Source organism: Saimiri boliviensis, chromosome 4 (assembly GCF_048565385.1).
Source record: "Saimiri boliviensis isolate mSaiBol1 chromosome 4, mSaiBol1.pri, whole genome shotgun sequence".
NCBI lineage: Eukaryota > Metazoa > Chordata > Mammalia > Primates > Cebidae > Saimiri > Saimiri boliviensis.
The window spans coordinates 103660976-103688441 of NC_133452.1; the positions used below are offsets into that span (position 1 = coordinate 103660976).

The 27466-nt window shown below is 47.2% G+C and overlaps 1 non-coding gene and 1 pseudogene across 1 annotated transcript; one reads left to right on the forward strand and one right to left on the reverse strand.

Annotated features, from left to right (window-relative positions):
- Positions 1–13620: 13620 nt before the first annotated feature.
- Positions 13621–13761, reverse strand: LOC120363339 (U4 spliceosomal RNA). Its single transcript, XR_005578907.1, has one exon. It is a non-coding gene; the product is annotated as a U4 spliceosomal RNA (small nuclear RNA).
- An 11119-nt stretch (positions 13762–24880) lies between these two features.
- LOC101048289 (large ribosomal subunit protein eL14 pseudogene) lies at positions 24881–26317 on the forward strand (annotated as a pseudogene).
- The last annotated feature ends 1149 nt before the right edge of the window (positions 26318–27466 follow it).

A 27466-nucleotide genomic window follows, 5' to 3' on the forward strand; every position in this document is an offset into this window, starting at 1 on the left:
GCCTTGAAGGAAACGTCTCTGATTCTCTGTCAAAGTACTTGCCTTCTCTTCTTTGAATTGCCAAGCCATTATGGTCTGATATTTAGCATACATTACCTAGCATTTCAGCTACTTGTGTCCACATTCAGTTCCCAGGACAGGGGTGTGTTTCCATCTGTTAGGGCATCTTTAGGAAAATGCTCAATAAGCAGCTGTGGTCGAATGCACCAATCAGCAGAATGTGAGCAGTCATTGAAGAATGGGGAGTGGGCACACTGGGCAGAAGGAATCACAAGCACAAAAATACCTAGGCAGGAAACCCCAGGCCCTCGCAGGAGAAGATGGGTCCTCCCATTGTGCCTGGGGAGGTGTCATGAAGATGGAGAAAGATAGAAGGCTGGAAGGGTGGAGAGAAGATGGAATGAAGGGACCTTGAGTGCCAACTTGAAGCATCTGGATTTGGCTCAACAGGCAAAGGGGAGCCAGTGAAGGTTCCAGGTAAAGAAGATCTCAGCAAGATGCAGAAAAGGCAGTGTGAGTAAGCAAGGAGCAGTGGGAACCCACTACACTGATTTAGGGGTGAGATCACAGGGGGCGCAACTGTGCAGTGCCCTTGACAATGACAAGAAGTGGACTTGAATGAAACAGCTAATAGAAGAACGAATTAACAGGACCTGGTGACTGCATACGGAGTGGCCAAAAAGAGTGACCTGAGGCCTCTGTGGAATGAGATGAAAGGCTTTGGGGCCAAGACTCACATTCGAAAGAGCGTCACATGCAAACTTTGGGTGTTGTCTCCAATTTGAACATACAATTACAAAGACACACAAACAAGATTCTCTGTAATTATAGGTAAGCTGATTCCAAAAGTTATATGAAAAGGCAAAAAACAAAAACACAACTCGAATGGCGAACATATTGTTAAAAAGGAAACAAAAATGGCAAGACTTACAAGACCCGATTTTTAAGGCATGCTATAAACTGCGGTAATCAAGGCCATGTGGTATTGGGAAATGGGTAGGCATAGAGCTTAGTGGAGCAGAGGAGAGTCTGGAAACAGACTCACATAATATGATCGATTTTTTCCAAAAGTGCAAAGACAATTCAGTGGCATGTTTTCAATAAATGGTAGGCTGGGCATGGTGGCTTATGCCTGCAATCCTATTACTTTGGAAGGCCAAAGCAGGAGGATGGTTTGAGACCAAGAGTTTGAAACCAGCCTGAGCAACACAGCAAGACCCTGTCTTAAACAAACAAACAAACAAACAAACAAACAAACAACAAACAAAGGTGCTGGGATAAGTAGATAGACGTTTACTTAAAAAATATACGTATATCTCCCATCTTATGTAAAAATTAACCTAAAATGGATCATAGTCTTAAATATAAAATGTAAAATCATAAAACTCTCAGAAGAAAACATCAGGAAAAAATCTCTGTGACCTTGAGTTTGCCAAAGAGTGCTCAGATATAACACTAATATCATTCACAAAAGAAAAAGTGATAAGCTTAACTTCATCAAAACTGACAACATTTACTCTGCTGAGGACACTAGTAAGAGAGTGAAAATTCAAGCCACAGAACGGGAGAGAAAATATTTGCCATCATTTGTCCAACAAAGAACTTGCATCCAGAATATACGAAGAACTGTCAAAACTCAATAAGAAAACACACAATCTAAGTATTGAAAATAGATGAAAAGTTTAAAGCAACATTTCACCAAAGAAGATATACAGATGACAACACACACATGAAAACATATCATTTATGTTATGTCATTAGGGAAACAAAATTTAAATTACCATGATGTATCCTTACAGACCTCGTAGAATGGCTAAATATTTTTTGAATACCTGGCAATACCAAGCGCTGTCAAGGAGATAGGAGCAACTTTTCTACATTGCTGGAGGGAGTAATAAATAGTACAGCAATTCTGGAAATGGTTTTTCAGTATCTTATAGTTATGTATACACTTACCACACAGCCTCACATTCCCACTCCTAGGTATTTATTCTAGAGAAATGAAATTTGTTCATACAAAAACTCATCCACAAATGTTTATAGCAGCACAATTCATAATCACCCAAATTGAGAATAACCCAAATATTCTCCAATTGGTGAACAAATAAACTGTGATACATCTATACAATGGATAAACAAACCTTACCAAAAAAAAAAAAAAAACCATAAAATCAGCCAGGCATGGTGGCTCGTGCCTGTAATCCCAGCACTTTGGGAGGATGAGATAGGCGGATCACTTGATGTCAGGAGCAGCTTGGCCAATATGGCAAAACCCCATCTCCACTAAAAATACAAAAATCAGCCAGTTGTGATGGCACAAACCTCTTGTCCCGGCTATTCGGGAGGCCAAGGCAGGACAATTGCTTGAACCCAGGAGGTGGAGATTGCAGTGTGCTGAGATCACGCCACCACACTCCAGCCCGGGTGATAGAGCGAGATTCCATCTCAAAAATAAAATAGGCCGGGCACTGTGTCTCACACCTGTAATCTCAGCACTTTGGGAGGCTGAGGTGGGAGGATCACGAGGTCAGGAGTTCAAGACCATCCTGGCCAACATGGTGAAACCCCATCTCTACTAAAAGAACAAAAATTAGCTGGGCATGGTGGTGCATGCCTGTAGTCCCAGCTACTTTGAGGGCTGAGGCAAGAGAATCGCTTGAACCCAGGAGGTGGATGTTGCAGTGGGCCAAGATCGCCCATTGCATTCCAGCCTGCTGACAGAGCGAGACTCTGTCTCAAAAATAAATAAATAAAATGGCAATAAAAATAGCAATAAAAACCAAGAAACTACAGATGCATGCAACGACTTTGACGTATCTCAAAGGCATTATGCTGAGTCTCAAAAGATTACATACTGTATGATTCCATTTATAGGGCCTCTGAAAAAGGTGACAGGGACACACATTAGACTAAGTAATGCCCCAAAAGGTATCCACGTCCCATCCCTGGAGTCTGTGACTGTTAATGCATCTGGCAGAAAGAACTGTGCAGGTGTGATTAAGTTAAGGCTCCTGAGATGGGGCCAGAATTCTGGGTTATCCAAGTGAGTCTTTAATGCAATCACAAGTGTCTTTATAAGAGGGCAGCAGGAGATTTGACACAGAAGAATTGGTGATGGGAAGAGGCAACAGAGAAAGAGACTTAGAGATGCTAGCTGTGAAGATTACACTGATGTGCCCACAAGTCAAGGGATGCTGGCAGCCACCAGAAGCTGAAATGGGCAAGGAATGGATTCTCCCTTAGAAATTTCAGTGTTGAAAATGTGGCCCTGCTGACACCTTGATCATGGCCCCATGATGCTGAAGTTGTACTTTGAGATTCCAGAACTTTGAGAGATAAATATCAGTTTTCAAAGCCACTAAGTTTGTGGTGATTTGTTATTGCAGCCACAGGAAATGAATACAGGACAGAAAACAGATCAGTGGTTTCCAGGGCTTGGCACTCCCCAGGGTGCTGCCATGGTTCTGCAGCCTGTTTGTCGTGGCGATTACAAGAATCTAGGCATGTCTGAAAATTCATAGAACTAAAGACCAAAAACCTGAATACTACTGTATTTAAAAATTTTAAAGCTCAATCAATCAGGCTGGGCATGGTAGCTCATGCCTGTAATCCCAGCACTTTGGGAGGCCGAGGTGGGCAGATCACTTGAGGCGAGGAGTTCAAGACCAGCCTGACCAACGTAGTGAAGCCCCATCTTTGCTAAAAGTACAAAAATTAGCCAGGTGTGGTGGCACGTGCCTGTGTTCCCAGCTACTCAAGAGGCTGAGGCAGGAGAATCACCCGAACCCTGGAGGCAGAGGTTGCATTGAGCCAAGATTGCACCACTGCACTCACTCTGGCCTGGGTGACAGAGCGAGACTCCATCTCAAGAAAAAAAAAAAATCAATTAATCAATAAAAACTTAAGCTTAAAATATATATATATATATGTGTGTGTGTGTATATATATATGTATGTATATATATATGTATATATATATGTATGTATATATATGTATATATGTATATATATATGTATGTATATATATGTATATATATGTATGTATATATATGTATATACAAAAAAATCAATTAATCAATAAAAACTTAAGCTTAAAATATATATATATATCTATATATATATACACACATATATATAATATATATATACATACTGGGGCCTCAAAAGAAGCAGTGGCTAAATACTAGGTTTTTGTGGGAGAAAGAAAAACAAAAATAAGAAGCAGTGGCCCCAGCCTCCCCCAAACCCTGAGAGGGCCCGGAAGAAGGCTGAGGAGAAGCCAGGTCTCCAACCCGTGTGACTCCAAGGCCGTTACAGGAAGTGGAGGGAGGGGCTGGTGTGTGGTGTGTGTAGAGGGGAGGAATCATCAAGATTCTCCTAGACACAGTGAACCTGAGGAGACCTAAGGCTTTCCAGGTAATGATGTGGAAGGTAATTGGAAAGGATGTCTCTGGGAGGCAGAACAGTGTGTAGGAGGCAGGAGAGTGCACTGATTTTCAAACAACGCAACATACATGAGCTATGTGACGCTCACAAGTTACTTAGCATCTCTGAACCTCAGTTTCATCTTTATTTTTAAATTTTTATTATTATTATTTTTTGAAACAGAGTCTCACTCTGTCATCCAGGCTAGAGTGCAGTGGCATGATTTTGGCTCACTGCAACCTCTGCCGCCGGGTTCAAGCAATTCTCCTGCCTCAGCTTCCCAAGTACCTGGAATTATAGGTGCCACTGCACCTGGCTAATTTTCTTTTAGTAGAGACGGGATTTCACGATCTTGGCCAGGCTGGTCTTGAACTCCTGACCTTGTGATCCACCTGCCTCAGTCTCCCAAAGTGCTGGGATTACAGGTGTGAGCCACGGCCTCATCTTCTTTAAAATGGGACAATGTTTACACTTACCTCAAGGGAAGATTCCATGAAGGAACGGCAGTAAACCCCTAACCTTGTGCCTGCCACATGATAGAGGCAGGAAATATGAGCTGGGACAACTATCGTGAGGACAGTGATCAACCTGGAAGCGACTTAAACTCAGATTTGGGATCATTGCAGAGATTCAAGATGGACGCCACAGGGGTAGTGAGGGCAGAGGCAGAGCTGGAGATGAGGGGCTGTTCTGGAGGCAGAAGCAGAGCAAGGTAGCTGAAAGAGGATGCAATGGTGTGTATTCGTTTGCTGGGGCAAACTAATGTGTTTGCTACCATAACACAGTACCACACACTGGGTAACTGAAAACAACGGAAATTAATCTCACAGTTGTAGAGGCCAGAAGTCTGAGATCAAGGTCAGTGGGGCTGGTTCCTTCTGAGGGCTCTGAGGGAAAAATCTGTCCTGTGCTTCTCGCAGTAGCTTCTAGGTGGTTCTGGGGCACTGCTGTAACAAATACTTAAAAATGCAGGGTGGGTTCGGAATTGGACGATGGGTAGAGGCTGAACGTGTTTGAAGGTGCATGACAGAAAAAGCCTAGATTACCCTCAAAGAGATCGTTGCTGGAAACATGAATCTCTTTTTTTTTTCTTTGTGGAGACAGTCTCACTCTTGCCCAGGCTTGAGTGCAGTGGGGTGAGCTCGGCTCACTGCCACCTCCACTTCCTGTGTTCAAGTGATTCTGGTACCTCAGGCTCCCGAGCTGGATTACAGGCGCCTGCCACCATGCTTAGCTAATTTTTCTATTTTTTAGTAGAGATGAAGTTTCACCATGTTGGCCAGGCTGGTCTCAAACTCCTGACCTCTTGGCCTCCCAAAGTGCTGAGATTTCAGGTGTGAGCCACCATGCCTGGCAAAACGTTAATGTTAAAGGTGCTTCTGATGAGATCTCAGACAGAAATGAGAAGTGTGCTAGAAATTGGAGGAAAGGCGATCCTTGTTATATTACCCGAGAGCTAGGAGAGAATACACTTGATGGTCTCTGTGCATCAATTGTCCAGCAGACCTGAGGGCTCTAATGTCTGGCTATGGTGTCCCACCATAGGGCCAGCATGAGGCTCAACAGAGGACAGGAGGGACATGGTCCCAGCAGCTCCTGCTGGGGAATTGGTGGGGTCTGGAGAGCTTTGCAGACAAGATGAGTTTCTTAAAGACAAGGGGTGATGAATCCTGAGGGCCTATCTCTGGGGTCCCTCAACTGCAAGTTTCTCCTTTCTGCTCTCCTTTTCACCTTTGTCTCCCACAAACTCCCCGGCACTGCTTTCTCCTGGCAGAAGCCTTCCAGCCTTGCCCCTCTCTGCCCAGGGCTTTTTGCAAAAGGTGTTTCGCAATCCCTCGCAATAGCTCCTGAGGCCTGTGGGATAGGAATTGTGAGTCCCATTTTATAAACAATGAACATGGAGGTTCAGAGAGCTTATCAGACTTATCCAAGTCACACAGTGTGCTGAGGACAGCAGTATTCAAGCCCGGTCTCTACAATCCCAGGCCAGAGCTGGACACACTATAACACGTGGCTTTGGTTTATGATGTTTCTTGCTTTGACAGCCTTGGCCTGAAGGAGAAGGGGAAGCTAGAGGCAGAGATTCTCTAAGTTCTCTGGTTCTGACCCCAGCTAGAGAACATCTGTCTGGCCTTCGGCAGGTCTTTGTCCCCCAGGAACCTGGAGCATCCCCACGGCAGGGACAGGACGCTTCGGCTTTGCTGGTGACATGACCACAAGGGGGCAGTGGCGCTGCATGTGACGCTCCATGGGAGGGCAGGAGCTGGAGGTCTCCAGAGAAGGGCAGGGGACTCTGCTTCCCAGCGGCATCCTCAGAGCTCACAGCTGCCAGGACCCTGCCCAGACCCCTCCCCTCCAATGAACTCTCATCAGCCTTCAGAGGACATAACTTTGACACTCAAAGGTCTCTTCTGGTTTTCCCCCGACCTGGGGCAGGACGTGTTGCTGGAGGAGCCTCCACCTCCCACCACAAACTCCCACGTTCAGCTCCGACTGGAAATTACCGGATCCCCCTTCACTCCACGCTTCCTCCTCCTTCTCTCCCCTTCCTCGGGAGCTTAGAATTCGAAGAGGGCAGCTCCTCCAGACGTTCTCAAAGTGGGTTCCACAGAGCCAGTGAGATCCCCAAGGGAGCCCCCCAGGAACGTGTGGGGAGCAAGGTGGGCTAGGGAGGGAGTGGGGGAGCCTCCAGCCCCTTCCCTCCCCTCCTGCTTTTGAGCCCCTCTAGATCAGACGTTTTGCATTTTCAGTCTCTACTTAAGATTTCCTTTGAAGAAAGGAAATTCCTGCTTGAGTGGTAGAGGGGAGTCTTTGAGAACCAGAAAACCAATCTATTGGCCTCACTTCACAGGTAAAGAGACTGAGACCCCAGGCAGAGGCTTGCCTGTTCTTGCCTCCTGGGTATCCTGGCCAAGCCCTGGGCAGATGGGCCAGTGCGCGGGGGTGGGTGGAGGGCAGAGGAAACTTGGAACTGTTAGAAGAAGGGTCCAGATGTCCATGCCAACATCACTGGCTGAGAATCTGTCACCCGCCCCACAGTTACGAACCAAGCACCTGCTATGCGCTGGGCATCTAGACTCTCGAGAGGCAACAGAGAGCAAAACGAAGATCCCAGCCTCTGAGCGACTCAAATGCCCCGGGGAGTTCTGTTTGTTCTGCATCAGAGCAAACGTGGTGAGAGGGAGAATTTACAAAGCCACCGCACATCACCCGATTGTATGGCTGCTGGGCCCAGGCAACACCCTCCTGGTGACCTTGCTTTCCTTCGCATTCCTCATCCTTCTTTTCCATCTTTCCTGGCTCCTGGATACCTCCTTCAAGGAGAGAGCTCATGACAGGCAAGAAGAAATCTACACCGGGCAGGGGATGAGTGGGGAGAGAGCTTGTCACATGGGGGCGGGGCAGGAAGAGAGGACGCCAGAGGCCCCGCTGTGAGGCCCCTCAGATGATCACTCAGTCCAAGAGGAGTCAAGAAGGACAGCTTGGCAAGATGGCCTCAGGCCACAGACCTCACACTCCAAGCCTCTCTGCCCCACAGCAGTGGGAGGGGCAGGACTCAGTGGGCAGAGTCTGGGTGGCCCTCGGGATGTCCCAGAGCCATGTCTGTTAAGAAGACCCCCAGGCCAGACCTCCCTGAACTCCAGCCCAGAAACAGACTGCTGTTCCCTGAGCGTTTCTACGGAAGCCGCTGAAACTCAGAGAAAGTGAACTCATCCCATACATGTGGGAAAGACGTAGGCCGAGCACAAAAGAGTCATCCCAGGGGACCAGCTTCTCAGGGAGCCCATCTGAGGAACACACAGCCCCATCCTCAGAATCCTCAGTCTGAGGGGAGACACAGCCCCAGTCTGGAGTGGGGAGAGACCCCACCTCTGAGAGTCTAGGATGGTCGGGCTATCCCTGCGCCTCACTGCCACTGTCTTTCTGCCTCTCTATTCCTTTCTCTGTGCCATGGAAATGTGTTCACATCCACATGCAGACATTCATAAAAGAGCCTTAAAAGCACTCGAGACCAAACCTCAACAAATGCGAAGAGCACAGCTCAAACTCCAAGCACAGTCCAAACCCACCTCCCTGACGCTGTGGTGAGTCAGGAAAGGCCTTGAGGGTGAGCTGCCAAGAGTGAGGTCCAAGCCTCGCCTGAACGCATGGGCTCTGAATCCTGTTGCGCCCTCTGAGGCTCTGAGACTGAGAGCCCTCACCTGACCTATCCTCATCTGCACGGCAACTGGGTGGGGTGAGCACCCCACACCCCGGGAGCTGTTACCTCCCAGACTCCCAGGCTCTGATACTGGGTCTGACTGCCGACGAAGCAGACCCTGAGGACTAGGAGCACTTAAAGTCGCTGAGAGCATGGAGGGATGAGATGAGGTGGGATGGTGAGGCTGTCCACCCAGCTATCCAAGCTCCCCATGGGAGGCCAGCCCAAGAAGTAAAGAACACCCCCACCCTTGCCCCCCTGCCCCCCAACACACACACTTAACTCCCAGAGCCCTGAGCGCCAGCAGGGCTTAGCATCCTCCAGGCTTCTGTCCAGTGGTTCCTGTTTGGGCCTTTGTACTGGGCAGGGGCAAGGGCCTGGGCAGGAGGGACCTTAAATGGGTTCTAGTCCAGTAATATTTGGAAACTACCATTTTTGTCACTTTCGTGACCCTACTCACTTTCTGTTGCAAGAAAAGGAACACGCCAATTCATTCGTAAACATTATGAAAACCAGAAGAATTAGCACTGTTCAAATGAGAGGTGGAAGAAAGGAAGAATTCATAAGTGATCTAAAGAAGCAGTGAAGCTATCAAATCCACGTTTCTAGCCCTCTTTAAACTCAGGACTGATTCTCTCTCTTCCTTGCAGTCCGGTCCAGAAGCGGAGGGATGAAGCATCGATCTCTCTAACCCCTAAGGCTCAAATGGCAAGATCACCTATCCCTCAGGGCCAGTCATGCTGCCAGCGACGTGGAGTTCAATTCGTCGTGAGGCTGCCCTGGCTTTGCTAGATGGCCCTGCATGGTGGGATTTGGACTGTGAGGCTGCGGGGGCCCCTGCCCTCCACCTGGTCACAGGTGACTCTAGCAAAGAAGAAGGTGGTGTACTGAGCCTCGCGTTCCGTTTTACAGGGAGCCCCAGAGCCTTCCTGGCTGCGACTGGGAGCTCCTTCTGGAAAGGCAGATTTCCCAGATAAGATTCTGCTCTGAAGTGGCCCCATTGTGCTGCCAGATGGAACAAGGAAGGTAGCGGTAGCGTGGTAAGGAGGCCGGACTCTGAGCTGTGCTGTGATGAAGGTACATTCACCAGGGGCACTGCCTGGTCCCATCAGCAGGGTGGGGGTGGGAGGCGGGTGTCCGGGCCTGGTGTGGCGCTGCTTGCCTTGACATTTCCCACGCCTGGATTATGGTTCAGCCAGACTTCCTGTGCAGGTCTGGCCAGTCCTGAGCCCTGGGGGCAGTAGGAGGCGTGTATGCCCTGGGGCTACACTGCCTGTCTGGTGGACAAACAAGATGTTTATTCAGTGAAGGCAAAAGAAGCCCAGGGATGAAGCTGCTGGTGCCCCAGCCCTTCCTTCCTGCCTTCCCCACCCAATGCCATACACACCCCAATTCGGAGCTCAGAGCACTAGAATCAGAGGCCCAGGAAGACACACAGACATACCCAGATGTCCACACCGAGGACCCCCTGGGCAGACAGACACACAGCGCACACATATGCGCACCAGACAACAAGGGGCCCTGCGGACAAGCCTGTATTCTCTTTTCTGATATAACCTTCCTACACACACAGTCTTTGTGTTTTAAAGTCAATTAACCCTGGAAAAACACAAAGTTAAAGGGGTGGCTCCGGTCCAAGAGTGTCACAGCAGCCACCAGTGCCAAGACGGAGAACTGGCCTTGAGAGGATAGGAGGTGGTGGCTGGCAGCAAGGACAGGGCGTCCAGGGTGCAGTTGCCAGGTTGGTGGTGTGGCGCCTCTGGAGTGAACAGACTGGGCCTTGATCTTGGATGCTCTCCTAGGAGGCTAATAGGATGAAAGGCCTACCAGACTAAAGACCCAGGCTAAGGAGACAGGCTCTGGGGCTCTGGCCACAGGCAGAGCAGGGAAGTGGACAGATGGACTCCTAGAGGGAATCTGGGCCCCTCTAAGGCCATGCTACCCACAGGTATGGTTCATACACCAGCAGCATCTTGGAAATGTAGAATCCTGGGTCAGCCCAGACCTATTGAATCAGAGCCTGGTTATTCATATACATATGAAAGTTTCTGAGGCATCTCTCTAGGAGCTTCCTGGGCCCGGGATGAGGGTTTTCCTCTGGGCAAGACATGGATTACAACATCAGTCCTAGTAGACTGTACTCTTGGGTTTGGAAGGCCCTTTGTGAGGTTAGCCCAGCTATTTCCCAAGCTCCAGGTGGGGCTACAGCCCTGGCCTTTCAGGTGGATTCATTCATTCATTCCACAAATGTTTACTGTGGCACCATGTCAGGCATTAGGGATCAAACAATAAGTAAAAGCCAGACCTGGTCTCTGCCCTCTTGAAGCTTTCAGGCTAGCTGACAGGCAAGATTTTCCTGAAGAAGTGTCCCTTGAGTTGCGTTTTGAAAAGGTCACCTTGGTAAAAAGAGGAAAGAAGCATATTTTAGCCCGTGGAACAACTCATGTAAAGGCCCGGAAGTGAAACAGTGTATGGCTGCATTGTAGAATGGAAACATCAGTGTGGCGAGAGCGTGGAGAGCGGGGAAGACCATTCCATCTGATGAGATGGGTGCCTCCAGTGGGGTTACTGGTGCCTGCCAAACCCCTTGAATAACGGGTTACACAGAACCCTAGAACGTTAGAAAGTAAAGGAACCCTGGGCTTCATTCAGGCCAATGCTTTGCATCTGGCTTCAGGCCTCAGCTCCACAGTAAATTAACTGTAAATGTAACCTTGGGTCATTGTTTTCTCATCTGAAAAGTGTTGGGTCAGGGGTACAAGAAGTGACACCTGTTTTGTCTAGACTGGGAGGGTGTCACATAAGGCTTCACAGAGGAACTGTTTTTATTAGGATGCTTAATAGGCTGTTATAAAAAAAAAAATATCCCGAAATACAGAGGCTTAAACAAGAAACGCTTTCATTTCTCTCTGACGTGAACATCTGAGTAGATGGTCCACAATGCGGCAGCTCAGTGGTGGGGGAAGCCATGAGCCTTCTGCCCTGTTGCCCGGCCACCTTCAGCAGATAGCTTCTGTTTCACATGGATCAATTGTTTATGTTATTGGTAAGGTTTCTGGTCAACAATAGCCTATTAGTAGCTAAGTTTTGGGGAAGTCATAAGTTATACATGGATTTTCAACAAACATGAGTGTTCCTGTATACCCCTTATCTTGCACAGGTGTGAATGTGACTGTGGGTACACTTCCAGAAAGGGGATCACACCCTCTTACCACACTGTGTAACATGGGCATTCAACCTAATCCCCATGCTGTCCAGGGGTCAACTGTAATCAGAGCTTCAGCCTTAAATATAAATGGACAACCAAGTATCACTAGGTATTGCAAGAGAGGCTTCACTATGAAAAAGGGAAACCAAAATAAACAAGAAAAAATAGTTTTAAATACTCAGAGATACTACAGAAAATGGAATACATATATACAAATATATCTTTTGTCTCTTTTATATATTCTCAGAAAAATATCACAACCTTTAAAACAAGAATACGATGCTATGAGAAAAAGTAATGTTCACAAAATAAGAAACACTCTTGAAAATTAAAATTATGGGTCGGGTGCAGTGGTTCACACCCATAATCCTAGCACTTTGTGAGGCCAAGGTGGGCAGATCACCTGAGGTCAGGAGTTTGAGACCAGCCTGGCCAACATGGCGAAACCCCATCTCCACTAAAAATACAAAAAGTAGCTGGGCATGGTGGCACATGCCTGTAATCCTAGCTACTCGGGAGGCCGAGGCAGGAGAACTGCTTGAACTCAAGAGGCAAAGGTTTCAGTGAGCAGAGATCACACCACTGTACTCCAGCCTAGGTGACAGAACGAGACTCTGTCAAAAAAAAAAAAAAAAAAAAAGAAAAAGAAAATTTAAAATGATAGCAACCTATGTAGTATCCTTGCTAAAAATATTTAGTCTGAATCTAACTACCATCTAACTTCCAGTCCCTAGTAAACACAGTGGTAGAGAAATTAATAACATCATGAGGAAACAATCAGATAAAGGACATCCTACAAAACAACTTGCCTATATCTTTAAAAAGTCAATGCTGTGGGGAAACAGAAAGATAGGAAGACTATGATAGATTTTAGAAAGACTATGGAGCCCTAACAACCAAATGGAATCGGATAAGATCGCGGTTCAAACAGACCAGTTACAGAAGATAATTTGGGCACAATTTAGGAAACTTAAATATGAATTTTAATGATATTAGAAAATACAGTACTAGTCACTTGTGGCTACTAACCCTTGACATCATCTGAACTGAGACATACTGTGACTAAAAAATACACACTAGATTTTAAAGGCTTGGTATAGAAAAGGAATGTAAAATATCTCATTAATAATTTTATGACTGGGTACAGGGGCTCACACTTGTAATCCCAGCATTTGGGAGGCTAAGGTGGCTGGATTACCTGAGGTCAGGAGTTCGAGACCAGCCTGACAAATATGATGAAACCCTGTCTCTGCTGAAAATACAAAAATTAGCCAGGCTTGGTGGCATGTGCCTGTAATCCCAGCTACTTGGGAGGCTCAGACAGGAGAATCACTTGAAGCTAGGAGGCAGAGGTTGCAGTGAGCCAAGATTGTGCCATTGCACTCCAGCCTGGGAAAAAAGAATGAAATTACATCTCAAAATAAATAAATAAATAAATAAATATATATATATATATGTATATATATATAAATATAAATTTCATGTAGAAATAATATTTTAACATAAACAGTATATATTTTAAGTTAATATTATCTGTTTCTTTTTACTTTGTTAATGTGGCTACTAGAAAGTTTAAAATTATGTGTGTGTCTCACATTGTATTTCTATTGAACAGCACTAACCTAGATAGAGAGGAAAAATATACTATTTTTTCGAAGTATCATTTATATTATCATTTAAGTATACTATTTTTTCAACTTTTCTGTATATTTGCAATTCTCTTAATGAAAAGTTGAGAAAAAAGAAACAAAATGAAAATAAAGTAGAAGAATTTTTTTTTAATTCAGTCTCCATAGAGACTGTCAAAAATTGCCAATGTCAACTATATTTCAAGTCATTATGGGGGGGTATTGGGAAAAGTTTTCAATTAGCAATAATCATGTCTCAGATAAACCTCATTGGCTATGATACTGCCACTGCACAAAGCTGGTAGAAGAATTTTTTTAAAAATCAGTTAGAGGGCTGAGATATAAAAATTAGAAAATCCTCTCAAACGTAGGAGAAGAAGACAAAAAGCAACAATTAGAAAACTAGGAGACCAATCCAAGTGGTCCCACTCAAAAAGATAAAACTTAAGAGGCCCAGAAAGGAGCAAAGGGCATGAGCTTCTCGATTGAAGGGGAGCTCCAAGGACCAGCATGGTGAATGGAAATATACACCAACCAATGCACTGGAAATAAAGATATTCTAAAGAATGTAGAGAGAGAGGGAGGGAGAGAGAGAGAGAGAGAGAGAGAGAGAGAGAGAGAGAGAGAGAGAGAAAGGGAAAGTGAGAGAGAAAGGGAGAGAGAGAGAGAGAGAGAGAGAGAGAGAGAGAGAGAGAGAGAGAAAACAGGCCACATACAAAGGCCCAGGGATTAGTATGTCACTGATCTTCCCCACAGCCATAAAGGAAGCTGGAAGACAAAGGAAAAAACTCAAAATTTTGAACAAAAAAAATTTTAACTTGAACCCGAGAGGCGGAGGTTGCAGTGAGCCGAGGTCGCACCACTGCACTCCAACCTGGTGCCTGGTGATGGAGTGAGACTCTGTCTCAAAAAAAAGAAAAAAAAATTTTAAGCCTACATTTAGATACCCAGCCAAACTATCAGTCAAGCTTGAGGGTAGAAAAAAGATATTTTTAGACATACAAGGCCTCAAAAGTTTTATCTTCCTTTCACATTTCTCAGGAAGCACTGAAGCATTTCACCAAACAAGGAAGTAAACAAGAAAAGGCAGATGGCATTGGATTAAAAAAACCAGGGGGTCCAACGTAGGATAGAGGCAAAAGGAATTCCCAATTAATGGGGAAGCAATGTTCCAGGATAGTAGGTGTGCAGCACACCTAGAGAGCAACCATCCACCCGGGAGCAGAAAGATGATAAACCCTGGAAGAGATGTTGGCAAGAACACAAATGGGACTAATACATAACCTATTTGAAAGGAGCTTTACAGCTATAGCAGGGAGTTTGGGAGCGATTAGTTCTAGGAACATACAAAACCAAGAAAACACAGGGAAAACAAATGTCATGCAAGAAAGAAAGGGCAATGTAAGAACCTTATGTAATATTTATGCATTCACAATAATGTAAACACCAAATTGAGATTTAACCATAAATTGAGATCTTGCTATATTAGGAGGATAAGCACAGGATGTGTGTTGGAGTGGAGAGGGGATAATCCTCACCTTTTGTTGTAGGAAGATAATCCATACTAACTAAATGGGATGAGAAAAATAATCATGGAATAAGAAAAAACAGTCGGATGATATTTTGAAAAATAAAAAGAAATAACTTGAAAGTCCAAAAGAGGTCACCTCTGGGGACTGGGGTTGGGGAAAGGTGAGGTAGGCAACTGCTATTTTCCATTGTAATCCAGGTAATGTTATTCGACTTTCTGAAGGTATTTTTGTATATCATTTTGCTAAAAATAAAAGTTGAATTAAAAGATAAAAAGAAAACCTAGGTCATTCACAGCAAGGCAAGTGACTGCCCAGAATTAAGGGTCATTTCAGATGTCACAGCCTATCAGCTGCCTACGTCAGCTCCTCCGGACATGGCTGGAGGGAGCCTTTTTGGAGAAACATTATCCTGCCTTGCATTATCCCCGTGACTCATAGGTTCCCATTGTTCCCACACCCACACCGCTCTCCTGCCACGGGGATGTGTGTGTGCTGAGGTGGGGAGGGGGCAGAAGGAACTTTCTTGTACTCTTTGTTTACTGCACACTGCTCCACTCCCGTCCCCAGGAATACAGGCTTCCTTGCCAGGGACCAAGTGTCAAGCATGGGGCACCAGGTGCCAAGAAGGAGAAAAAACAATCTTAAAATATCGCTCTCACCGCTCATTGTGGAAATTTGGAATCACATGGTCGAATCAGGCCTTTGAGATCAACTTGTCAACATTTCCATAGGTAGACACCTATGCTTCGCCTGAGCACTTTCAATGACTGGGATTTCAATACCTCAGTGAGATGTTGTTGGATATTCAGGGCAAAGTGAGGGGCACAGCAGGGTCTTTTGCACTTATAGGCTTTTGCATATTCTCTGTGCCTAGATGGGTCAAGGCTCTTTGAGTGCCAATAAACCTATTAGTTATAAAAGGTGAAGGTCAATGTTAAGATACAAGCCTCAAGAGAACCAAGGCCTGCCTGGATCCTGTCTCTTTCTCTCTTGCCATGTGCCAAGGTTTGATTGACGGTATCCACTCCAAAATTCATCTCGAAACTTAATCCCCAATGCAACACTATTAAGAGGTATGGACTTTGGGAGGTGATTAAGTGGGGCAGTGTATACTTTATCGTCCTTCCTTCCCTCCTGGGAATGGGTGACTCCTTGAAGTTCCAGGGAGAACTATGACTGGACCACGGTCACTTTCTAAGTCAGATCTGGACAATGTAGTGCCTCTCTCTCCTGGTCCTGTAGGGAAACTCCAGGCAGCCATATATCTGGGATTTACCAGGGATTCACCTTAACAGGAATAACGTCTTACGTTCCCACGGTGCTTTCCAATCCTTTGTCTCTCTCAACCTTCCCAGAATCTAGTGAAGGAGAAATATGTATTCCTACTTTGCAGGTGAAAATCTGGCCACTCAGGTTGGGCATGGTGGCTCATGCCTGTAATTCCATCACTCTGGGAGGCTGAGGTGGGAGGATCACCTGAGGTCAGGAGTTCGATACCAGCCTGACCACATAGAGAAATCCTGTCTCTACTAAAAATACAAAATTAGCCAGGTGTGGTGGCACATGCTTGTAATCCCAGCTACTCGGGAGGCTGAGGCAGGAGAATCGCTTAAGGTTTTCCTGGAGGTGGAGGTTGCGGTGAGCCAAGATCATGCCATTGCACTCCAGCCTGGGCAACAAGAAGAAAACTCTGTCTCAAAAAGAAAAAAAAAAAAAAAAAAAAAAAAATCCGACTGCTCATTGACTTGCTGAGTCACAGGGCTATTGAGTAGGGGGATCTCATGCTGGATTTCAGACCTTCAAGCCAAATCCCTGCTGCAGGGAAGTCCTCCAGCCTCCAAGCTCCCATACTAGTCATTAAGTATCAGAAGAGTTGGAGAATCCAGCTTGGTCCACGTCTAAGGAAGAACCACTCTGAGACTCCTCCTTAACTGGCAGTGTTCCTCCTTCCTCCAGTGTCTTTCTGCCCCTGGTTTTGAGAAAACCCTTTATTATGGGCCAGTTGGCGCTCTGCAATACCCCATTAACTCAGAACACAATGTTACAGCTGAAGGGAATTCATTCCTTCGAGGAACATCTATTGAGCACCTCTTGCAGGCTAAGGACAATTTTAGCCATTCAATTATTAACAAAAATCTAATGATTCAACTTTAATCCAATGGTCCTCAACCTGGTTGCATATTAGAATCAACTGGGGTTTTTAAAGTGTGTCCTCTAGACCCTACTCCAGCCAATGAAATCAGAATCTTTGCAGGGGCAGGGGTGGGGGTGAGGCTGGCTTTTAGCATTTGATTTTAAAACTCCCTAGATGATTCTGATGTTCTCCCAGGGTTTAGAACCTTTGATATAGTTGAAATGTGGCCTCCATCATGTCACAGAGGACACTGAGGCCCATAGAAGGTCAGTGCCTTCCCCAAAGACACAAGTCTGGGCCTGGTTCCTCTGCCTTCAAACTCTCAGTGCCCTTTCTGAAGATACTTGGTAAATATTTGTTGAAGGCATCCGTGAATGAAAGCGGATTGGGAGGGAAAGAAGGTGGTGAGTGTGGTAGATACATTTGAGATGTGTTCCCTACCCTCAATCCCTGCTGAAGACGGGTCAGCCTAGGTAGCTGTCTTTGAGCCATGTGACCCACCTTGGCAAAGCTGACTAGGAAAGGAAACCTGAACCAAGACAGACCAAAAAGAGGGCCTGGGAAGGTATTTGAAATGAGATGCCATGCACTCTCACCTTTGAGGCAGGTAGAATCCCCATTTCTCCAGTGAAGAAATGGAGGCTCGGATAGGCGAAGTGACTTGCCTGAATCATGCAGCCAGGAAAGGGACTGGAATTCGAGGCAGTCCATGAATAACTCCTCCCCTCCCCTCTCACTGGGAAGATGGAACAGACACCCCTAAAACATCTAGAGAACACGTTAGCAGCTGCAGATGTGAAGTTACCTGGCAGGCAGAGAAGAGCAGACAAGAAAACCTGGGGGGGTGGGGACTACCAAGTAAATCCTTCTAGAAGGTTAGTGTAGAACCAGGCCACTCAGTGGAGTAAGGACTTGAAGAAAATACTTCTCATGCACGTCTTGGGGTGCCTCTCCTGCAGGCAGGGTCGCAGGGGCTGAGAATTGGGGATGATACAGTGAGGACACTTTATATAGTGATCACTTTCACTAGCTCAAGGAAAGAAGAGAGTTTATGATCAGGATACAGCAGGAAATCTCAAGGAAATCCAGGAGAGGGATCAGCATCTCCTTGAAAGTCCTGGGACTGAGGGCTGAAGTATCTTCCCTGTGGCCTCCAATCCATTGCCAAGTTTGTGCCCAGACTGTGGGCTGCTCCCTGCCAGGAATGGAGTGCAGCAGGAATAGCAAGGCAGGTCGACTCCCAGGAGACTTGTCTGAGCCCCTTTGGCTCTAAGATTCCCCGACAGCCTTGCCTAACTTTCCTTTGCCTACATGGCAGTCTAGACTACTTCCACCTAAGCGCCTCCCTCTCACAGGCACTGGGATAGAACTTGCATGATGGGCAGGCAGCATTCCCAGCCTCTCTCTCATAGGTGTTTTCCTCAGTGCAATGCTCTCGGGTTTAATCTAGCCGTGGCATCTGCTTCTTGGAGTACCTGAACTAACTAACACACTGTAGTTCTGTGTGGGTCATTAAGGGTCCTTGATTCCAACCCTACGCAATGCCTTCCTCTACCTCCTGCCACAAACACAGACACACAGACACACACATACACATGAGTGTGAGAGTGGAAATGAGCAAAAAAAAAAAAAAAAAAAGAGGAATGTTTTCCTTGGGCCCCGTTGTATAGTGTCAGGCACAGAGACTGTCAAAAAGTAAGTGCTCAATTAAGAGCTGTAATTGTGGCCAGGCGCGATGGCTCATACCTGTAATCCAAGCACTTTGGAGGCCAAGGCGGGCAGATCACCTGAGGTCAGGAGTTCAAGACCAGCCTGACCAACATGGTGAAACCCCATCTTTATTAAAAAAAAAAAAAAAAAAAAAAAAAAAAAAAAAAAAAAAAAAAAAAGAGCTGTAATTGTTAGAGGGAGAGCACCACATGTGGCTCAAATGCCGGGAGCAGGCCCGACGGTCTGCAGGATGATGCCTGCCCTGATGGGTTGGGTTTGCACTATGGCTGGCTTGTGGGGTGAGACTGAGGTGCTCTGGACCTCTGTAGCAGCCACTTCTGACCAGGGCCATGGACATCCTGTATAGAGTCATTCCTTCCTCTACATTTGAGGGCAGGGAATTTCTGGACGACCTTAGATTCCCTTCTGTGTCAGGCACACTATCCTACACGTCAGGCTGTGTGTTTCTGCTCAGTGATATGATCTTTGCAAAGCGTTAATCTGAATCCGAACCACTCAATAGCTTTCATCCAGTTGCCAGAACCTAGTCTTTGCTGAAAGGATCTCCCCTTTAACTATAAAGAGACCCAGGACATGAAGACTTGTCTGAAGCCGTGGTGCCATTCAGCAGAGTGCAAGGCACCTCGTGGACTAGGCTCTGGGCAGTCTCAGATCTCCAGCTGAAGGCAGAAGTCCCTTTCGGCCTCTAGTTTGGACCATGTCCCAAGAGCTTCTATGTACATTCAGGGGCAAGCACACACGGAATTTGCCCACTCATTACCCCTGCAGTTAGCTCCTACAGGCCTTGAATCTTCATCCCTCATCAGCAATGGTCTGAGAGGTCCAAGGAAGTGCAAGTGACAATTTTATGAATTACATTCTCCCTGAAATTCAGAGACTGCTTCTTCCTTTCCAGGGTGGACAGAACCTCACTGTCCCCCACCCTACCCAGCCTGCACAGTCATTCCAGAGGAGGTCAGTGCAGTGATGTGCTCACGGATGTTTAATATCTGGTTCTCTGGAGAGCAGAGATCCCTATTTTGTAGTGTTTGCCTATTTCCATGGTGTAAATGCTTGTACTATGGGCAATGTTTAGCTACCAATATGATGTCACAAAACATGAAGTTGGAAACACAATAGCATACCATTATATACTATTTCCCTATACCTATAGAAGATGAAACATCACCTCAAAAGCATGGATAATAGTAAGATGCAAAATAATTAAGAAGTAATGAATTTTACATAATTATGACCTTTGTTCTTAATACAATCTAATTGCATAGTTATATAATTTAATTTATTTTTTTTTTTAAAGAGACAGGGTTTCTCCGTGTTAGTCAGGCTAGTCTCGAACTCCTGATCCACCCGCCTCGGCCTCCCAAAGTGCTGGGATTACAGGTGTGAGCCACGGCATCCAGCCTATAATTTAATTTTTAATAGTGGCTTTTTAAATTTCTGAAAAGTTAACCACTAGCTCCCATAAGCTGGTATAAATGGGTTCCAGGCCCTTGGATCAGAACATTTCCCCCGGAGTGAACTGCTGAGGGTGGGAATCTGAGCTGATAGGAAGAGGCAGGGGTCTAACTGCTCTGGGCCTGACTGCCAGGTAGCTGTTTATTTGCCCTCTGTCGCCAACACCAGGTGCTCTAGGCGACCTAGGAGAGACTCAACAAATACATCATATATTAAATAATGTGTGATGCCAACACCCAAAGCAGAGCAGCTCAGCTGGCCAGAGCCGCAGGTGTAGGAATCAAAGGAGGAGGAGGAAGTTTTACATAATTGATGTCAACACAGATTCCAATGCAGAATGAAAACAGGTGGGGATGAATTGGCAGGGATTTGGGAAGCCCAGCTTCCCGGAGAGACCTGAACTTTGTTTGAGATCTCTAGCCGGGTGTTCCCAGAACCTGGGTATTTCCTGGCTTTACCCCAGAACCTTCAGAGCCCAGGAATCCCCTGGTGATTCTTGGGTAGTCCCTGCATGGCTGGGATCTGCTGATTGGTCCACCTCACTGGTCTTGGAGATGAGGAGGGCAGACTCCGGGGAGTGGCTGGAGCTGCAGCAAGGTCACCCTCTCTGTACGCTCTTGTACTTGGGCAGGAGAGCTTTGCTCTGGCCAGCTTACATGGTAGTTAATAGCACAGGCCCTGGATCCTTAGCTTAGAACCCAGGCTCCACCTCTAGTGGTTGTATAACCACTGTGAGCCTCAGCTTCCAAATGGGGTAATAACACTGTTGTGGGATTACAGAAGATCATGTGCATAAAGTATCCTGGGCAGTGCCTGTAAGTATCCTGTCAATGGTAGATGTGGCCATTAAGGTCATGCAACTGGACAGTAACAGACCCCAGGTCCCCCAGTACTGTTTAAACATAGCAGGAAGAACTAGAGACCCTAAAGTAGAAGGGGCTTTGATAACTCGAAGGTACAAACTTTGATGTTGCATGAGGAAAAGAGTCCCAGGTGAAGAGTTAGAGGACCTGGCGGCATTTGGTCTCAGCTCTGCCAATTATTGTGTTCGAGGGCAAAGAGTTTTAGTTTCCAGGTAGTAGATGCTAAATAGGTGCCAGGTGGCCCAATCCCTCAGTCCACTTGGCATTTCACCACTGCTGTAGTGCCACCTCAGAGTGCCCAGGTGTCTCCTTATCTTTCTACCTCCAGGCTTTCTCCAAAACCCAGTAAAGGTCACATAACTCAGGGCAAGCCCAGCCAGTGTTCCAATGATCTATTGTGATATAATAAACCACCCCCAAACTTCCAGAATTATGACAGCAATCATTTATTTTGCTCATGATTCTGCAATCTGCGGGCTGGCTGGGCTCCAATCTGTATGGCATCAGCTGGGCCTGGAGTGTTTAAGATGGCAACTCAGTGGGGCCAGTTCTCTCTATGTGGCATCTCCATGGGCTAGTTTGGGCTACTTCACAGTGTGAGTCTCAAGGTACTTGGATTTCTTACATGGCAGCTGGCTTCCAACGGAGCCCACAAGTGGAAGCTGACAGGCCTTCTTAATACATGGGTTCAGAAATCACAGGAGTCACTTCTGTAATATTCCATTGTCCAAAACAGTCCTGGGGGCAGCCCACATTCAAAGGGGATAGATGCTGCTTGGGGCCAGTTCATTTTGCAGATAAGAATGTGAGTCCGGAGATGCTACGGCGGTCATCTTTTGATAATACCACCTGTTGCATCCAGCATGTATGAGAGGAGGGTGGGATGAATTTCCCTGGGGGCATCCTTAACCAACAAGGGTGGAATTGGTGGATAAATGCAGAAGGTCCCTGTCCTTCAGATGGACAAATGTGAAGCATATTCTGTAGGTTTTTCAGGGCAGGTCTAGTGGGATTAAGCCCCAGTTACCAGCAGTTGAACCAGCTCAAAAATGCACATTTATGCCCTTTTCCTCTTTCCCCATGTTTATCTCCACATCCCTTTCTGCTACTTCTTTTGACCATCTCCCAGTTCTAGCCTTAGGCTTTGTTTTCCTGGAAAACCAAACCAAAACATTTATTAACTCATTTGGAAAAGGCCCTTAAGTTGAGGCCTGTAATATTGTACCTGGCTCCCTGCTGTTGGCAATCCCACCCAGGAATGGATGTGAAAAGGCTTTATGAACTGGAAGACTGAGCCCGGCGTGGAGGGTTGCTGGGAGCAGAGGTATTCCTGGGGGAACCATGGGGACTGCGGAGCTGCTGGGGTGGGAGGCCCAGCTCCGGAATCATTTAGGAACAGTAAGCGGTGAAGATGGGGAGGTGGGGCAAGGGGAAAAGGGGGTGCCAATGACAGTGCACCTGGGGGTGGGGAGAAATAAGGTGTGCTATATTCCAGTCCTGCCCTGCAGATTCAGGTGACTTGGCACGAGGTAAGGTGACTCACCAGGCCAACTCAGCCTGCGACAAGGGCCCTTAAGATCATCCACCTGGCCTTGTGGGGACTTGCCCTCGTGGAACAAGCCTTGCCCCCTGATTTGGCCTCTGCCCCAGGAACAGAGGGACTAAATTACCAGTGGGAGGGGCCAGGCCTCAGTTCATTTACCCTCCGCTTAGTAAACATGGAGAAGCTGAGCCCTTCTCCACACTGGGCTCCTGGGAAGGAATCTGAAGGTGAACAAACCACTCCCTGTGCACTTTAGCGGCTCCCAGTCAGGAGAGGAGGCATGGAACCAGGAGGCAGGGAGCTGGCACAACATCAGAGGAGCTCGGTGGGACAAAGGCATCTTGCTGAGGGAGGGGCTCTGGAGCACAGAGAAAGAGTTCCGGGCCAAGTCTGGCAGGGCTACGGGTAATCGTGGAAGCCTTCCCAGAGAAGCTGATCTCCATATCTAATCCCACTAGATCTCAGGACTTACCCAGGAGAGAAAGGAAGAGTGTCAGGGCAGAGGAAACAGCAAGGGCAAAGTGGCGGGAGCCCAGAGAGGTGGGAAAGGGGTGAGAGGAGGCTGGAGAGAGAGTTGAGGGGTGGGGTGCAGAAGAGCAATGGGGAGCTCCTGAATAGTTTAAAACAGAAGAGAAAGGGATCAGGTTGGAGTTTAGGCTGCTGGTTACAGCAATGGCCAGGTGAAAAGGGAGTCAGTATTAGAAGCAGGAAGACCAGCTGATGGGGCTCATTCATTCATTCATTCATTCAAATATCTGTGGACCCCCTACCAGGTGCCAGACCCTGTGCTGTTGTGGGGATCCACGTGTGGGGCCAAGTGGCCTGGACCCTGGTGATCTGGCCACAATGGATAGATGGGGAGAGATTTTAGGCAGGGGTTTTCACTGTGTTACACAAACACATCCTGGCAATTCACAAGTTGTCATCTGGTTCCTGGACCAGTTGTGCATGAATTTGGAAACTAGAAACCTGTTATTTCAAGAATGGAGAGCTGAAGGGCAGAGCTTGAGACCAAACCTCAGAGGCCTCATTTCCGGGGGCCCCACCCAGAGCTGTGCAGCCTAGCCTGCCTGTCCTTCCCTTCCCCGCCATTCTACCCCAGGCTTATGAGAGCTTCAGATGCAGTAGTGGTTGATGATCTTGCCTGCCTCTTTACAGTCAGAAGGTGAAGCCCAGATGTCCTGGTTTCTCTTCATCATCTCTGGCAGGGAGCTAAATGCCTCCTCCAGGGTCATTCAGGAGGTCAGAAGCCCAGTTGAGACCCTGAGGGCCTTTGTGTTCCCCTCCCCATCAGATTAGACTCCTTGAGGGGAGATATTGTCTCCCACCTCCATCAGACTCTGGGTTCTCTGAGGTTGTCTTCCCTGTCAGATCAGAAACTTGGAGGGTAGAATGAGTAATGGGAATGCAAGTCAGGGAAGCTGCTTTGCTGCCACTTAATAGTTGTTTCCACTTGGAAAAAATCCTAGCTGGGTGCATGATGGCTCACGCCTATAATCCCAGCACTTTGGGAGGCTGAGGCAGTCAGAACACCTGAGGTCGGGAGTTTGAGACCAGCCTGACCAACATGGAGAAACCCCATCTCTATTAAAAATACAAAATTCGCCAGGTGTGGTGGCTCATGCCTGTGATACCAGCTACTCAGGAAGCTGAGGAAGGAGAATCACTTGAACCAGGGAGGTGGATGTTGTGGTGAGCCGAGATCGCACCATTGCACTCCAGCCTGGACAACAAGAGTGAAATTCTGTCTGAAAAAAAGAAAAGAAAAAATCCTGTATTTGTCTCAATTTCCTCATTATAAAATGAGAAAAATGGTACCTAGTAGGTGCTCAGTAAACATTAGTGGAACAAATGATGGAGAGTCCAGGTGATGCTGGTGGAGAGCAGGTGCTGGTTTACTAGGACTGCGGAGAAGCCTGCTGGGAACAGAGCCCACAGGAGGAGGAGAGCTGCCTCCATGAGGACTCCAGTGCATCAGCAGGCCTCGCCTATCCAATTATCTCTGCCCTGCATTAGAAATACATCAATGACGGCTGGATGCTGTGGCTCACGCCTGTAATCCCAGCCCTTTGGGGGGCCAAGGTGAGCTGATCACCCAAGGTCAGGTGTTCGAGACCAGCCTGGCCAACATGGTGAAACCATCTCTATAAAAAATGCAAAAATGGCCTTCTCGCCTAACGGCGCCAACACGGTGGTGTTCAGACGCTTCATGAAGGTTGGCCAGGTGGCCTACATCTCCTTTGGACCTCATGCAGGAAAACTGGTTGCGATTGTAGATGTTACTGATCAGAACAGGGCTTTGGTTGATGGGCCTTGCACTCAAGCGAGGAGACAGGCCATGCCTTTCCAGTGCATGCAGCTCACTGATTTCATCCTCAAGTTTCCACACAGTGCCCACCAGAAGTATGTCCGACAAGACCGGCAGAAGGCAGACATCAATACGAAATGGACAGCCACACAATGGGCCAAGAAGATTGAAGCCAGAGAAAGGAAAGCCAACCTGACAGATTGTGATCATTTTAAAGTTATGAAGGCAAAGAAAATGAGGAACAGTAGGATCAAGAATGAAGTTAGAAAGCTTCAAAAGGCAGCTCTCCTGAAAGCTTCTTCCAAAAAATCACCTGCTGCTAATAGTGCTGCTGCTAGAGTTCTAGCAAAAAAGATGACTGCTGCGGGCAGGAAGGCTCCAGATCGGAAAGCTCCTGCCTGGAAAGCCGCAGGCCAGAAGGCCGCACCTGCTCCAGAAGCTCAGAAGGGCCAAAAAGCTCCACCCTGGCCTGATGTGATGGCTCACGCCTGTAATCCAAACACTTTGGAGGCCAAGGTGGGCGGATCACCTGAGGACGGGAGTTCAAGACCAGCCTGACCAGCATGGCGAAACCCCGTCTATAAAAAAAAAAAAAAAAAAAAAAAAAAAAAAAAAAGTATTAAAAAAAAGAAAAAAAAAAAAAACAAACAACTCCACCCCAGAAAGCACCTTCTCCAAAAGCATCTGGCAAGAAAGCATAAGAGGCAGTTATAAAAATTAATAAAGGTTCTTTTTGACTTGTTGGCAAATTTTTATTTAAGTCTTTGGATTTAAAGCTTGTTGTTGAGGCTAGGGTTAGGCGGCAGACTGATAGTAGGATTATAATAAACAGTAAAGAATAAAAATATACAAAAATTAGCCAGGTGTGGTGGCTCACACCTGTAGTCCCAGCCACTTGGGACGCTGAAGCGTGAGAATCACTTGAACCCGGGAGGCAGAGGCTGCAGTGCAGTGAGCTGAGATCATGCTACTGCACTTTAGCCTGGGCGACAGAGTGAGACTCGGTATCCAAAACAAAAATACATCAATGACTAACAGGATTTCCCTGCCAGTGTTATCTCCAGTGACTTCCCACCTATCTGGGACCTACTTGCCAGTCTCCTCCACCGTCCCCACTCGCATCCACCCTACAGCTCCCCAGACTGTGATGGGATGTTCCCCATGCCCCTACATGACACCCTTCCCTTGTTCATGACCCTTCAGGAACTTGGGGCTTCCTGGGCCCCACCCTTTGCACTAGCTGCTACCCCACCTTCCCCACCTCCCACCTTGTACTCAGCAAGCTCCTGACTAACCTGGCCACAGTGACCCAAGGCTGCACCTCCACCCAATCTTCGGTTTGTGTTTTATCATCTGTGAGCACAGTTCTGCAAAACTGCCTCAGTCCAGCTGGGTGCCCTCATAGATGAGGAAACACAGAGAGTGGGTGCCCAAGCTCTGGTCTCTACTGTATGTGGGCCAAATAACCTGGGCTGTGTTTGTCAAGGGACTTTGTGAACAGGCCAAGTGCTGAATAAAGGTGGGGCTTACAGGGTTAAGGAACTGTGATTGCCTTGAGGATGAATGTGGTTAAAGCCAAACCAGAGAACTTTGGACCTGTGTGTGGTCGGGGGGAGCAGAGACAGCAAGAGGGAGGAAATGTGATGTTGGCAGAGAGGGAGGGATGGCATCGTTACATAATTGGCTGGTAAATACATAAAATCCTTTGTAAACACATCCATACATCCATGCCCTCATGACAATGGTCATAGAAGGGGCCAGTCCCCAAACAGTTGAAGCCTGACAAAGCCTCCCTTTAGATAGATGGAGACAGATGCCCAGCTGAGCCTGGCACCATTCCCTTCACATTCTTTCCAGTCCACTGTGCCCACGCCCAGCCTCTACATCTCCTGCCCACCGCGTGAGTTCAGAAGGCCTGAGCTTTGCCCAAGTTCTCTGGTCACCTACCTGGAGACAGGAGTCCTTCCCGGAGATGTTGGGTGTGCCAGAAAACCACAGGCGGTGTTTTCCATCTCATCGCGGGGGCGGAGGGAACAGAGAGGGGCTGGGCTGCCTGGGTTTGAATCTAGGCTTCCTATTTTTACTGAGGTTTTGCGCAAGGCAATCTCTCTGTGCCTGTTTCCTTATCTACAAAGGAGAGACGTACTGCCCGCCTCATATGGCTGTTGCCAGGTCAAATGAGTCTACTCACGTACCATTCAGTGCAAGCATTTAGTGCCTGACAAAGTGGTGAGTGACACCCATTTGCCATGACCACCCTGCCTCTCCCCTTGCTCCTTCGACTCCCTCCTGATCTCAAACCTCTACTGCCATGTTCCTCCCACATCCTCCCCTCCCCCAGAGGCCTGCCTCTCCCTGATCCAATCCTTGGTCCTCCCTACTCTCTGTGGATGCTCCCAGGGTCCCCTGCTGCTCAGAGGCCACAAGCCAACTCCTCTC